Source organism: Anomaloglossus baeobatrachus, chromosome 9 (genome assembly GCF_048569485.1).
Source record: "Anomaloglossus baeobatrachus isolate aAnoBae1 chromosome 9, aAnoBae1.hap1, whole genome shotgun sequence".
Taxonomy (NCBI): domain Eukaryota; kingdom Metazoa; phylum Chordata; class Amphibia; order Anura; family Aromobatidae; genus Anomaloglossus; species Anomaloglossus baeobatrachus.
Genome location: NC_134361.1, coordinates 46114106 through 46128773, shown reverse-complemented (window position 1 = coordinate 46128773; position 14668 = coordinate 46114106). Strand labels below are relative to the sequence as shown.

The 14668-nt window shown below is 42.0% G+C and overlaps 1 long non-coding RNA gene across 1 annotated transcript; it reads left to right on the top strand.

The window, feature by feature from the left end:
* The first annotated feature begins 225 nt into the window (after positions 1–225).
* On the top strand, positions 226–13148 carry LOC142250434 (uncharacterized). Its single transcript, XR_012725189.1, has 3 exons — positions 226–300; positions 1518–1548; positions 12654–13148. It is a non-coding gene; the product is annotated as an uncharacterized LOC142250434 (long non-coding RNA).
* The last annotated feature ends 1520 nt before the right edge of the window (positions 13149–14668 follow it).

Below are 14668 nucleotides of genomic sequence, written 5' to 3'. Positions count from 1 at the left end.
ATCTATTTTTTCATTCATAATTACCCATAATCTGTGTAATAAACTTATTTTTTTCTCCAAGGTCTTGCATAAATTAATGTGACCACTCCCACATTCTAAAGTTCCCACCCCTGCTTTGCATTAGGACACACCCATGCTTTGCTCATATGAGAAATTCAGAAAAATTCTTGCCAAATCTCTGAAAAGAGCTACTTGCTAGTTGTTATTTTTTATTTTTATTTTTCCAGGAGCCACAGTAATATTAATCACCGGCATTGTATTGGGAAACTATCAGCACATTGTAAGTGGCCCAGATAGCAGGTAATTGTGTCCAGAAAATATATTTATTTTACTGATTTGGTTTGGAAAAAGAAGTCCCAGCATGTTACTGACTAAAAGATAATTGAAAATGCAAATAGGAAAGACGATTTAGTGGCAGTGTTTATGCAGAATGTTTTCACAGGCCTCCAGAAATGAATTATAGTTTTTAAAACCTTTTAAAATGCAGTAAAAAATTTTAAAAAAGAAACGTCACTGACATTACATTAAATTCCTCCCTGCTTTATGTAAAACTGTCATTGCCGGCTGATTTAAAAACACGATGACATTTTGTTATCATGATTGAATATATTCTAACCTTCCAATATGGCAGAAAGATGAGGACGGGAATGAATATCCTTGGTATATTAACCCCTTTAATGTATATCTGTCATTAGATTACTTTGTTCAAGTGGGGAACTGACTTTTAGCCTCCTGTGAATATCATGGCATACTTTTTGCTCAGTAGGTACTACCGGTATGTAACCCAGAGGTGGATGACCTTGACTAGACCATTTACGGCTACTGTAATAAATATAACTGACCCTGGTTGCCGCCTCATTGCCTACTTTTGTCCAAATAACTCACCCCATTTCGGCTATTATCAACTACTACAATATTGATATCTGACCCAAACTGATCTAAAGGTACAAGATTAATGTTGACCAAAGATCTCGGCAGGACCAGATGACCATGGAGGTGTATGGCTTTCCTTCAACAGCATATGTCTGGAAAAAGACGGGTTGTGCATGTTAGACTTCAACATACCCAATAATTTTGTTCTCATATATCCACAAGATATATGTTATATGTTATGTACACATGGTTTCTCACAATGGAAGTCAAGGCCTGTCTCTAAAGTACTGCACCTGATCCATCTGGTTCCTAATCAGACTGAAGTTCATATTGCACAGGCCTTGACTGAGCTAGACTAACCCTGACCCCAAAACTAGGAGATAACAACTTGGACTTGGCTGCCTAAGAGGCTACATAACTAATCATATGGTAAATAATTCCAAGTCAAATTTATGTATGAGATAGTCAAGATAATTGTCTATAAAATGAAGGTACTCTCATGCTCAAAGCTGTAGTGGATGGTGAGATATGGAGCCCGAAACTCAAAGTTCAAATCATTGTTACTCTTCTGCTCATCACTGTATATGAGACAGACCATCAAAATCCATGTTCCATCAGCTAACATTTTCCCTTTTCACCTATAGGAATGCAAGAGCTGGTTTCAAGCATCAAAAGGTACTAACCACCACCTCGTCTCCTGTATAGTGAGTAATGCCAACGATCCTCCATGAAATAGTGGAGATGTTCAGGAGTCAAGTAACTTCTAAGAGTATGAATGAACATTGTATAACTTGTTTAATTATGTTGCTTACATTTGATGACCCTCAACCATGGAGAAAATTTTACTTCCGTAATTACATTTTTAGGTTTTCCAATAACACTGCTTGTTATACCTTCATATCCATTACTAAAAAATGAAGACCTGATTTTAAGTGGTTGTGGGATTTAACAGGGTTTTCCACTATAAAATGGCATAACAATATAAGGTGATATTTGCCCACCAGAGTCTACGGCTCCACTGTACTACTGCTGGTATCCCCCACCAATCTCCTATCATCCTCTTCAATGGTAGGGCATCAAGTGACCACCGCTCCTCTTGGTAGTACAGAGGAGTGGCAGGAGTCCAGTTGGTAAAGGTTGCGGTGCCGGATTCTTTTTATGTGACGCCACCATTTTTGAAGTCAATAAATGTAGTGGACAACCCCTTTATATCTTTTGAGAACGTTCACGTCATGGATCTGTCAACCGCAAATCTGCAGCGATTTTATAGAAATCGTCTCAAGTCCAAAGTCTACCATGGATCTGTAGTTGATGTGTTGTAGGGTTTATCTTATCCACTTAGGATGTGGAATCTGCCAGATAAGTTATCATTTTCAATTTTCCTACAAATATTTTTTTAATTTTTGGCTTCACAGAGAAACTCCTAGGTGGAACAATGGACTCCAGTCTGAAATTCTCATCCAATCCTAAACTTGTGATTCGTCCTTAAGCTTCCACATTTCCCTTTGCGCTCCCCCTACGATATCGAAATACGATTACTCTGTGAGCCTTACAGCCTAAATATTCATCCAGATCTAGATTCTATGATCTCCTTCATTCCTCAGACTTTCCTCAATTCTTCGGATTTTTGTCCTGAGCCCTCTCCTAACACGTTTGTTAAAAGTTACCTCCACCAATATACAGAATGCTGGTTTACTTCTTTAGCCATGTCAAATCCATAGCTCTCGTCGTACTGTTTCATCTCACAAGTGTAAAAAGCAATCTGTTTCACGAGAAGGGATGAGAGGTTTGTCCCTTCTTCTAACATCACAGAGTAATGGAATAACCTTTTGTAAGGTCCGTACCTGAAACAATCCAATATACCTAAAATTCAAAAAGTATCGCTTTACAATGCACCAAGTGATCAATGCCAGAACATCCATGAATTTATAAGGATTTATTTGTTTATCTGCTACAATTTATTATCTTATCTTAGATGATGTACAATCACAATCTGCCCCCAACTCTTCGAGATAGGACTCAATTGCAAAAGGTGCCCTTGCCGCGGTTAGACTTGTCTTCACCCACGGCAAAAAATCTGCCGAGTCTGAGTCTAAGAGGACCTGATCAGCTTTAAAATTCAAGGCTTAGAGCTACGATTCCCCTCAAAGAGGGGCTGATATGACAGTCCTAGTTACAATGGGAAAAAGACGATATAATAATAGAATGTTAATATATAAAACGAGTATAAACAAGTATAAAGAGATATAAAAGTAAAAAAAGGGAAAACTTTGAAAAATGTTAAACTTCAAAGTTTGTTCTTATAAAGTACTGCAATAACTGGTTTTAGTTATTTAGAAAGAAGAAAAAATTTTACTTTATAGGTATACAAGATTTGTTTTATGACAGTTTATACCCAATATATAATAAAAAATTGAATTTGATTAGAATATATATTTAAATTAATTGTTTGGGTTAGGTTTTAATATATATTCTAATCAAATTCAATTTTTTATTATGTTTTGGTTTTATACTGTCACAAAATAACTGGTTTTAGTTTAATCTTATGCGGCAAACATAATGATAAATAATAGTAATAATAATAAAAAAAAAATTGATTTTGAAGACCAACAAAAAACATTATAAAAGCTATTATTAGTACCTGTACTAAAAATTGAGTGTTTTTGTTAAAAATTGAGTGTTTTTGTCTGGTTGAAAGGGAAAATGACCTGATACTAAGGTTAATAATGTGAGAATGCCTGTGGAGGTAGGTAGCCTAAGGGGTACTTTGCACGCTGCGACATCGCAAGGCGATGCTGAGCGCGATAGTCCCCGCCCCCGTCGCATCTGCGATATCCTTGTGATAGCTGCCGTAGCGAACATTATCGCTACGGCAGCTTCACATGGACTCACCTGTCCTGGGACGTCACTCTGGCCGGCGACCTGCCTCCTTATTAAGGGGGCGGGTCGTACGGCGTCACTGCGACGTCACACGGCAGGCGGCCAATAGGAGCGGAGGGGCGGAGATGAGCAAGATGTAAACATCCCGCCCACCTCCTTCCTTCCGCATATCCTACGGAAGCCGCGGTGACGCCGGTAGGAGATGTTCCTCGCTCCTGCGGCTTCACACACAGCGATGTGTGCTGCCGCAGGAACGAGAAACAACATCGGACTGTCGCGTCAGCGTAATTATGGATTACGCCGACGCTATACCGATGATACGATTACAACGCTTTTGCGCTCGTTAATCGTATCATCTAGGCTTTACACACTACGATGTCGCCTGCGATGCCGGATGTGCGTCACTTTCAATTTGACCCCACCGACATCGCACCTGCGATGTCGTAGTGTGCAAAGCCCGCCTAAGGCAGTGTTCCTCAACTTAAGGGTACTTTACACGCTGCGATCTCGCTAGCGAGATCGCTAGCGAGCGTACCCACCCCTGTCAGTTGTGCGTCACGGGTAAATCGCTGCCCGTGGTGCACAACATTGCTTACACCCGTCACACGGACTTACCTTCCCTGGGACGTCGGTGAGGCCGGCATACCGCCTCCTTTCTGAGGGGGCGGTTTGTGCGGCGTCACAGCGACGTCACACGGCAGCCGTCCAATAGAAGTGGAGGGGCAGAGATGAGCGAGACGAACATCCCGCCCACCTACTTCCTTCCTCATTGCAGGCGGCCGCAGGTACGAGGTTGTTCCTCGTTCCTGCAGTGTCACACATAGCGATGTGTGCGGCTGCAGGTACGACAAACAACCTCGCTACTGAATAGGCAACGATTTTTGGTACATGAACGTCTCACATACCAACGATTTTTGCCTCTTTTGCGATCGTTTATGGTCGCTCAAAGGTGTTTCACGCTGCAACATCGCTAACGACGCCGGATGTGCGTGACAAACACCGTGACCCTGATGATATATTGTTAGCGATGTCGCAGCGTGTAAATGGCCCTTAACTCCAGCCCTCAAGGCCCACCAACAGTTCATGTTTTCCGGTTTTCGCAGTATTGCACAGGTGATGGGTTTTCAGGATTTCCTCATTATTACACAGGGAAAAATTCCATCACCTGTCCAATATTAAGGAAATCCTGAAAAACTGATCTGCTGGTGGGAATTGAGGACTGGAGTTGAGGAGCACTGCCCTAATTGTTGTGCAAACATTTTTGACACACGGGTCCGCTCCAAAGAAGTGCCTAAAAATTTGCTGTGTGTAAAAATGAGTTAATGCTCATATGTTCAGTTTTATGCACTCCAAAGAGGCCAAGCAGTTAAAGAAGTGACCGCTCCATTCTTCAGGTATTCTCTTGGAAGACGCTCTATAGTTTACAATTAAATTTAATGGGAAGGCTCAACAGATGCCTGGGTTTCTTTTGGAGCATTTTGGCAGCATTTTTGCTTTTAATACTGACACTATGTTTTTCATTGTTAAATAGAGATAAAAAAAAAAGATTCAGAAAATGCAGTCAAAAATTCATTAAAAAATGATCAGGAAATGACCAGAAAAACATTAAAAAATGATGCTTCAGGTGATAAAAAAGGCAGCGTTAAAAAGAAGGTGTCAAAACTACTAGCGAAGCTCAGTGAGCCCATTTCTGTCTTGAATTCGTTGTGTTTCTCATCACAATCCCTCTCAATAACAATTTCAAAAACTCTTGGAAAATATAATGGGGTATGAAATGATTGCACAAGGGCTCCTTAACTGACCCTCAGACTAGAGACTCTGCGCTGTCCCTTATCTCAGAGGTACACTTGAAGGTAGCGAGGTCTGAGCCCCCAGCATGACCCTGACTCCTGTCTGAGCCCTGATCTTTCTCCCCCTCTCCCCCACAATAACAAAACCCCAGAAAAACGACACGGAAAAGGGAGAACCAAAACTTGTACACACACATTCAAACACGAAGGAGAGACTATACGTGTACAAAGGGAATAGTGTTAAAAGGAAGGAAGAAAAAATGCACAACAGGGGAACTTCCACACCACTCAAAATAGCAAACAACTACAGGTCACAAAAAACTGGATCACCACAAAAAACAGAATTGCTGGAGCTATGCTGAAGCTATTATCGGCTCCAAGAAACAGACTCCCAACCCTTAATAGAAAGGAGACGGTTGTGGGTGCTAATCAGCAACCTGAGCTCCGAGCAGCCGCACACCAAACCACATGAATTAAGTCATGTAGGACTGAGTAGAAATGGAAATTAATCAACTGACGCCCGGCTCTAGCTGAGGAACTAGGAGACCTCAGGTTGTCTGTCAGACTATACAATGTGAACAGAGTCTGATGCCGTTGTGGCACCCCGTGAGTGTACAGGGGAACACTGCATGCCATAAAACTCTTCAAAGGGCACATTGCGTCTTTTAGACACTAGAAACTCAGCGCACCAGCTGAGTTTTTGGAGACTGGACTGTCATGTAGATATTCTTATGTACTGTAATGTTCTTTTAACCTCTTCAGGGTTCGTAAACCCTGAAATAGTTAAAAGAAGTAACATGTTAATTCTAAAGGTGTCTTCCGATGGGAAGGCCCTCTAGCTATACTTCACAGTACACAGTGAAAAAGTCACTGGCGGCTCTCTACTGCAATGACAACCGCGCGACTGCTGGCGCTTTCCTGAAGCGGCTTTGCCTGGGAAAAGCTCTCAACTATGTTGGCATCTAAGTGATACCACATGCCCATACCTTACGTTGTGTATGTATTGAGGTTTTTTGCTCAGTTTTTAGAGGAGAAACTGAGTGGAAACTATCAAACTTAAAATGTTTCAAAAATTTGGAGTTTCTGCTCCAAAATCTCAGCAAAAACACTCAGTGTGAACACAGTCATAGACCTCTGGGATAGAGAATTGGGCTGATTTCAGGGGCAGTTTCTTATGGCAGCCATGTGCTCTTTATGATGCGCACACTGATCCTACAACACAGATGTTCTCTGCACATGTATCCGCGTGTCAGACCTCAGATTCTATTATGTGCATCACACGTGGAATGTGCAGACCACAAACACCATTTAAGCCATTAATTATTAAGATTGTCCCTGATCTGTATTTAATCAAGTGTTTAGTTATTACTTTGACATGTATGAACCAACATGTAGGGCAAGGAAAAGCTGAAAATGGGAGAACTTATTATTACCTTGCAATAGCGTAATGCAAATTTGGAACACTTAATTTTTTTTTCTGTACATATGAAGGGGGTTATGAATAATGGTTTTGCAAAGGTTTGACCGAAACAAGGTGCAGTAATAAAATTAACTAGCCACAGATGGAGACAGTTTCTAGACAGCAATCTGCGGCTTTACATTGATAAAATATATCACTGGTAACATGAACAGATTGGCAACCATGGTTAAACCTTCTATATCTGATATAAAAACTAAAACAGTAAAAATTAAGTTTTTATATGAGTTATATTTTAGTGGTAGCATAACCCAAATTGGTACCATGGTGCACTTGCCTTTGAGGAGCTGGTCATGGACTAAAGCCTATTGGACCAATGGACATAGACCAGACTTTTTACAGCATGGAGAGTCAGTTACATTGATAGTATTGTTGTGTTTTATTAGCGATTGCTTGCTTGTCAGTTTAAGGTACAAAATTAGAAGGGGGAAGGGGTTGTAACAGTGTATCATCCTAGTTGGCCTCCATGGACTGTAATGAGGCCTGCAGTAGGGTTCATTATCTAACATCTGGTAAGGGGGCGAGAATCTGTTGCTGCAGCCAGGTCCTGGTGCCCATGAATGGACTATAAAGATTGGAGCTGGATACACGTGCTGTGGTCATGATATCCATTGTCTGGAAGACATATGAACTATCATTGCCACCTGGAACTGGATACCAGCGCTACAGTCATAATATCAATCATCCTGAGGAGCATAAGGACTATTGTTGCCAGCTGAAGCTGGATACACACACTACGGTTGTGGCATCCATCATCTGGAGTAGCATAAGGACTGTTGATGCCGTCTGGAGCTGAATGCATGCCATATGGTCATCGTATCCATCGTTCAGAGGAGCATAGGCTATGACTGCAGACTGTACTGGTGAAAGATACCAAAGTTGTGGGTCAACCAAAATTTGGGAGACAGTGGGTATCGCCTGGTACGGGGGCATTGAAACTACTGTTCCTGGTTTGGGATTTCGTGGACTGGGGACATCTCATTTTGACCATTTCTCCAGAGTTGTAAGACCAAAATAATAGCATTGTTAACCTGCCTAGGTGATTAATACAACCCAAAACCTCAGATCTTCACACTGACTATAAAAAACGTCTCACCTACAACTGGAAAAATAAAATTACAATCTTTATGTCTTATAGTTTTTGTGGCTAGTCTGTACGGCAGGTGCTTCTGTACGCTGGTGAGACCTGTCAGTAACATTGTATACAGTTGAAACCAAAAGTTAATAATAACTATCTAAAAATACATATCTGCAGGTTTTTCTCCCTATCTGACATAAAATCAGAATAAACCTTTCCCGTTTTAGGTCAATTAGGAGCCAAAATTATTTATATTTTCCAAATGCCAGAATAATGAGAAAGAATGAGAGCGAGAGAATATTTAAGGCATTTTTATTACTTTCTGCAAAATCAAAAGTTTACATACATTGAGTACTATGCTTTTAAACAATATGGTACAGCCCATATGATGACGTCATGTCTTTGGAAGCTTCTGATAGGTTTATTGGCAACATCTGAGTTAGACACATCTGTGTATGTATTTTAATGCACACCTGACATACACTGTTTCTTTGTGTAGCATCATGGGAAAGTCAAACAAAATCAGCCAAGATCTCAGGAAGAGAATTGTGGACTTGCACAAGTCTGGTTCATCCTTAGGTGTAATTTTCAGATACCTGAAGGTGCTTTGTTCATCTGTACAAACAATTATACGCAAGTAAAAACAAGATGGGAAATGGGAATGTCCAGCCATCATACTGCTCAGGAAGGAGATGGGTTCTGTATACCAGAGATGAACGTGCTTTGGTCAGACGTGCATATCAACCAAAGAACAAAAGCAAAAGACCTTGTGAAGATGCTGGCGGAAGCTGGTGAGATTGTGTCACTATCCACAGTGAAACGATTACTGTATCAACATGGGCTGAACTAGATGGACTCTACGGGTTGAACTAGATGGACTTAGAGTCTCCCTTCAACCTTAAAAAACTATGAAACTATGAAACACTCTTCCAGGAAGAAGCCATTACTTCAAAAGAAACATAAAAAAGCCAGATTAATGTTTGCAAATGCACACAGGAACAAAGACCTTAATTTTTGGAGACATGTGATGTGGTCTGATGAAGCTAAAATTGAACTGTTTAGCCATAAAGACCATCGTTATGTTTAAAAGAAAAAGGGAAAAGCTTTGAAGCCTAAGAACACCATCCAAACTGTGAAACAAGGGGGTGGCAGCATCATGTTGTGGGGTTGTTTTGCTGCAGGAGGGACTGTGTAATTCAGAAAATAGATGGCATCATGAGGAAAGAAGATTATGTGGCTATACTGAAGCAACATCTCAAGACATCAGCCGGGAACTTAACGTTTGTGCGGAAATGGGTCTTCCAAATGGACAATGACCCTAAGCTACGGCCAAACTGGTTACAAAATGGCTTAAGGATAACAAAGTCAATGTTTTGGAGTGGCCATCACAAAGCCCTGATCTCAACCCTATTGACAATTTATGGGCAAAGCTGAAAAGGCCGCTGCAAGCAAGGCGACCTACAAACATGGCTCAGCTACACCAGTTCTGTCAGGAGGAATGGGCCCAAATTCCTACCAACTATTGAGAGAAGCTTGTGGAAGGAGATCCAAAACGATTCACCCAAGTCATAAGGTGTAAGGGCACTGGCACCAAAAACTAATGAAATGTATGTAAATTTTTGACTTTGCAGAAGGTAATAAAAATGCCTTAAAATATTTTCTCTCTCTCTCCTTATTCTGGCATTTGGCAAATGTAAATAATTTTGGTTCCTAACTGACCTAAATAAGGTTTATTCTCATTTCATGTCAGATAGTGAGAAAAACCTGCAGATGTGTCTTTATAGAGAGCAGAGGGGAAAACCTGCAGATGTGTCTGTATAGAGAGCAGAGGGGAAAACCTGCAGATGTCTTCATAGAGAGCGGAGGGAAAAACCTGCAGATGTGTCTGTATAGAGAGCGGAGGGGACAACCTGCAGATGTGTCTGTATAGAGAGCAGAGGGACAAACCTGCAGATATGTCTTTATAGAGAGCGGAAGGGAAACCTGCAGATGTGTCTGTATAGATAGCGGAGGGAAAAACCTGCAGATGTGTCTGTATAGAGAGCAGAAGGGAAACCTGCAGATGTGTCTGTATAGAGAGCGGAGGGAAAGACCTGCAGATGTGTCTTTATAGAGAGTGGAGGGAAAAACCTGCAGATGTGTCTGTATAGAGAGCGGAGGGGAAACCTGCAGATGTGTCTGTATAGAGAGCGGAGGGAAAAACCTGCAGATGTGTCTGTATAGAGAGCGGAGGGAAAGACCTGCAGATGTGTCTTTATAGAGAGCGGAGGGAAAGACCTGCAGATGTGTCTTTATAGAGAGTGGAGGGAAAAACCTGCAGATGTGTCTGTATAGAGAGCGGAGGTGAAAACCTGCAGATGTGTCTTCATAGATAGTGGATGTAAACTTCTGGTTTCAGCTGTATGTAGAAAATAAAAATCACAGTACAGCTCTTGTATCAAGCAATTAATCTATTAAAATCTGTTTCAAGTATATCAGATAAAATGCAATATTTCCCAACACAAAACATTCGCACAACTGGATAGTAAATCCAGAGTTTTAAGAAGTCAGTGAAAAAAGTTGGCATTCATTACATCAGTTGAAGCGCACAAATGTGTATTTTTTATTAATACTCAAGCTCTTAATTCCAGAATTGGTAAATCCGGTGCATGTGTCGGTCACTTAAGACTTGCATAACTCTAGTCGCACTACTTCTGTCTGTAATATTGTGTAGGGCCGGTAAACCTCCATGTGCCATTTTGTTTTTCTCTTTCTGGTAAATCGGCTTCTATCCAATGTTGGATGCCGTTCACACAGCAGCAGGTGCTTTACAATATGCTTCGTTCTCCTTTCTTTATGGCTTGGCTTCCCTCCGCCATCAATGCTTCCTTACCTGCATGTAGCTGTGATTCCCAAGCCGGAAAACGGAGTGGAAGAGTGCAAATGGGATCACAAGGGCTAATCCAGTCCCCCTTCTAAAAATCCTCCCCAAACCAGATCTCTGCCCTTCCAGTTACTTCTTTGGTAACCGTAAGGCACTTGGATGTAGCACCCTCTACTTATCATTTGGCTATGCATCAAACTCACTTTCTTCTGGTTGTAGAAGCCGCATATGTATGCGAAACTTGACCTAAGGAATACCCAGTTTTACGATAGTCTAACGATGGAGCCCATTAACTTTATGCTGTAGAGATATCAGACCACAGCTCCTGGGTTTCTGGCTATTGATTTAACATTTCAGTAGGTAAAGGGAGCACATCTAAAAATACCTTTATATCAAAGCATTTATGGATTGGCCTCTGTAAGAGGAGAGAATTTTAAAGACTCAACTTTCATCTATTCACATCACGTAGACGACTACTTTTAATTCTATTGTAATGTTTTCTTACTATTGTATCATTAATAAGGATTAAGATATGATCTGTGAATAAACTCATTGGACTCGTTACTGGTTCCAAAGTCAACTCTAAACAGGGCTGTCTTCCATTGGAACCTTGGGACCAATTATTAAAGCCTGTGCAAAACTTTCTAAAAAGTTGCAAAATTTCGCACAACTCTGATCCACTTGCTCCCCTGGTCTAGTTTTCTGCAGGTTTGCAAAAGTTGCAGTCACGGTTCTGATTTGCGGTGCATATTTTGTGCTGTGACATTCTGTTATGCTCTCCAGCGGATTCGATCTTCACCTGATTCTACGCACAGAGCATTTTGACTTGATGCTCTGATGTCTTGCACTCCTGTGGATGGGTTGCTTCTCCGCACCGGGTCCTACGCTCGTGCTGGGAGTGGCTTACTCACATGCTCCCCATTCTGGGGGATTGCTCTGCTTTATTAGGCAGCGTGCTTGGCCAGACCAACGTCAATCGTATTTCCTGTTCTGCAGTAAGTGCTTGGCTCCTGTTGTGTCTTGTTATATGATCTCTGCTACTCGACCCTAGACTGTTATTGACTCTGCTCTGCCCGCCTTGAACTTGTTGTTACGTTCTGGCTTCTGACCTCGGATCTCCTCCTGACCTCGTCCCCTCCTTGCATCTCATATGTACTATCCTGGTATGCTGACCCTCGGCCTGTATCTTAACCTTGTTTCTACTTGCTCCCTGTGTTCTGTTGTGTCCTCTTAGTTACTGATCCTGGCTTGTCAGACATTGCCCCTGCTCTCTCAGTACACTGTGCTTCCAGCACCAGCTATCTACTAACTTCATACTATGCCACATAGTGTTTAGGTTCCCATCCACTCCGTAGTGCTACGCATTACAGTTGAATCTTTTATGACATTTTAAAAAATAGTTGTCTTACCCCAAAAACATTTTTTTGACTTCATAAACTGCGTGAGCCATATTGATGAATTTGGATCAATAAGTGTCACCGAATACCATAATATAAAATAGAAAAGTGACTTGAATAACCCTTCAAATGATGAATCGAGGCCTAAATGTCTTTCAGTATGCATTGTGTCACAGATTTCTCCTCTGACGTCTCTCTCGCTTCACAATTTTTATTGATTTATGAAATGTTTTCTAAAATGATAGTGACCATTTAGTAGAGTTTGAGTGGCTTTACGGTAACTCTTGACTTTCAGGGGTGAAGGACAAAGCAGCAGGAGATCCAGATCCATGAATGTTTGGAATATACAGATGATGATCGCCCGGCAGGATGCATACACGTTCACAACTATGTGCGGTATATAGTTTGTTTGTATTCCACCTGTAAGTTCCAGGGTTTCCATTGAACTTGTTGTGTTTTCTTGCCCTCATCCAAGATGGAGTCGGTTGCCTCGTCTTGTCCTTGAACTTCCTGTCTGTTCTGTTCTGGGAGTTATTACTTGCCTGGGTATTTTGTGCTGCTGGCTCCTGAATCACTCCTGGCTGGTTTCTGGACTGTCTGCTGCCACATGTTAGTCCTGTGCTCCGGACTACTACTACCCAGTGGCCTGCAATCTACAGTGCACTATTCTTATCCTGGCTGTGGTTCCCTCCCTTCAATGCTTCTAGGAGAAGAGCTCTATGGTGATGGACTTTCTTGGTGTGTAAGAACTAGTTTCTCTGTTAAGGGGGCTTTACATGCTACGATATCGCTAATGCGGAGTCGTTGGGGTCACGGAAATTGTGATGCACATCCGGCTGCATTAGCGATATTGTTGCGTGTGACACCGATGAGCGATTTTGCATCGTCGCAAAAACGTGCAAAATTGCTCATCGGTGACATGGGGGTCTATTCTCAGTTATCGTTACTGCAGCAGTAACGAAGTTGTTCCTCATTCCTGCAGCAGCACACATCGCTCCGTGTGACGCCGCAGGAACGAGGAACCTCTCCTTACCTGCCTCCCGGCCGCTATGCGGAAGGGAGGAGGTGGGCGGGATGTTACGTCCCGCTCATCTCTGCCCCTCCACTTCTATTGGGCGGCCGCTCAGTGACGTCGCTGTGACGCCGCACGGACCGCCCCCTTAGAAAGGAAGTGGTTCGCCGGTCACAGCGACGTCGCCGGGCAGGTAAGTATGTGTGACGGGTCTGGGCGGTGTTGTGCGGCACGGGCAGCTATTTGCCCGTGTTGCACAATAGATGGGGGCGGGTACCCACGCTAGCGATATCGGGACCGATATCGCAGTGTGTAAAACGGCCTTTAGTGATCAGTGTTCTTAAATGCAGGACGACTCTATAGTTCTGTACGGGCTGTGTGCAGGATTTGTGTGGGACTTTGTTCAGCCCTATGACGTACACTGATATCTATTGTTGCTGTGAATACTTCTACACTTAACTTTTGAACATTGTGCTGTGCGCTCACCTGCATATTATTCTGGACTTTCATCACTTGTTTGCTGTGCATACTCCTAGAGTCTGGACATTCAGGTATTGTTTGCTGCACACCTGCTTATTATTTCTGGACTTTCATGTAATAGTACAGATTGCACTTCGTATATTATTTCTGGACTTTTATATATTAGTGCGGTTTGCACTTGCATTTAATTTATGGGTTTCTACTGTTATTTTCTGTTATTTACACTGTGTGTTTATCAATTATAATACAAAGTCTTTTTACCCAACCCTTGTCTCAGTTGTGTTATATTCCATGCTATCAGATTCCAGAGTATCTACATAATTGTTATAGCACCATTGTTCTTGGTTCTTAGGCTATGTGACTTCTCTCCGGCACCTAATCAGTTACTGGTTTCTGTAATATCATTTTTTTTTCCTTGAAAGGTGTGAGTCTCTGAGTCTTCTCACTTCATTCCTCAAAAAGGAAACAAGTTTAGTCATGTGGATAATGATCATATTGCATTGTACACCCAGTGAGCATGCAGCCGGCGCTGCCCTCCCATCATAGTGCATGGATATTCAGCCACATCGTTCCATTCCTGTCTCATCCCTCAGTGTGCTTATAGCTAAAAACCATGAGACAGGATCATTTCCATGCCATTTCCAGAGGGGGTGGATTGGATTGAGATAGGATATGCTCTCCTACCGCTCACCATGAGCCGCCTGATACATCTACCCTACGCTTATTTCCGACTACAAAGCCGTGATTGATGTCCCATAGCACGGAGAACAAGAATATTACCTATGAATTCACTTGATGCTTTGATTTATTCAGTTGGG